Genomic DNA, 1,297 nt, shown 5'->3' with positions numbered 1-1,297 from the left:
AATACTGTTATCCCTATTGTATATCTTCCACCAGCCACATAGGGGGCATATGTTCTAGAGACGTGTTCTTAGACTATTTTGCCTTTGTGTGGACATCCAAGAGTGTACTTACAGGCTGGATAGGATAACCCAGCACACACACACACACACACACACACACACACACACACACACACACACACACACGGCACACTATGGCTCCTAGGGCCATGATGGACAGAAAAACAGGAGACTGAACCAAATGCCAGAGAAAAGGTGCAACCAGGAGAGCGAGAAGCACGAGGCAAGAAGGTGAGCAGCACCAGGCTTGCAGTTTTACACTGAGCTTCTGTTTTCATTAAGTAGGGGTGCACCGTAAAACAACGACCGCAGAACAGCACCGTAAACACACCCAAAACAGCCGTTTATGCTGCACCGATCCACAGCCATGGCCCTGAGGTTTCTTATCACAAATCTGAGTTGGTCCCCCTGCTTCCTTTATCTCCTAACTTTCTGAGATTTTTTACCATTGCTTTAGTATTTTTTTTCCCCAAAAACGTGCAATGTTAGTACGAGCACATTCCCCAAAGTATTCTGCTCTCATAAGATATGTTTTGGCTAGGTATATAATTTCAGATTTCAAATAATTTTTTTTCTCTAAAAAAATTTGAGGTCATTATTCTAAACATTGTTCTAAATTAACAACTTGTACTGGACATGAAAAGCTTGTTACCATTTCAAAAATCCCTTTCTGTATCTTTGAATTAAGACATTAAGAGTATACTTTTATGAAAGGTGAGTGCTAATTTCAAACAGGTCTTTCAGATTTGAGTCCTCAGTTTAAGGGTCTTTCTCTGGTGAGCTGATGACAGGCGTGAGCCGCCACACCCAGCTCATCGCTGCTTTTACGTTGTTTTTAAAATTTTATGCCTTTCTTCCATCTTATTCATTTTTGTGGTTGCTTTCTATTTCTACCACACAGACAGCTCTAATTTCCCATTTCTAGTAGTAGTGCAAAGTCTTTTAAAATAAATGTGCTGCCTGTAAAATGAACGTGTTTGAAGGTGGTGCATGGCTGTGTTAAAACTCAAGACCGTGGCACTGAAAGGCTGACGTTCCAAACCACACAGTTTCAAGATCACTTAGTAGTGCTGTCTTGACTGAGGAAAAGCTCATTTCTTGCTGAATTTTACGCCTTGGGGGAAGATACCTGACTGAAACCCCACTCTTGCCTATCCCTATCTGGAGCCACGCGTGCACAGTGTGTGTCGCCAGGCTTGCAGGTCCCGCCCTCCTCAAAGCTCCTTCCGGTCGTCTT

This window comes from Peromyscus maniculatus, chromosome 8 (assembly GCF_049852395.1).
Source record: "Peromyscus maniculatus bairdii isolate BWxNUB_F1_BW_parent chromosome 8, HU_Pman_BW_mat_3.1, whole genome shotgun sequence".
Lineage (NCBI taxonomy): Eukaryota > Metazoa > Chordata > Mammalia > Rodentia > Cricetidae > Peromyscus > Peromyscus maniculatus.
This window is presented reverse-complemented; position numbering follows the sequence as displayed.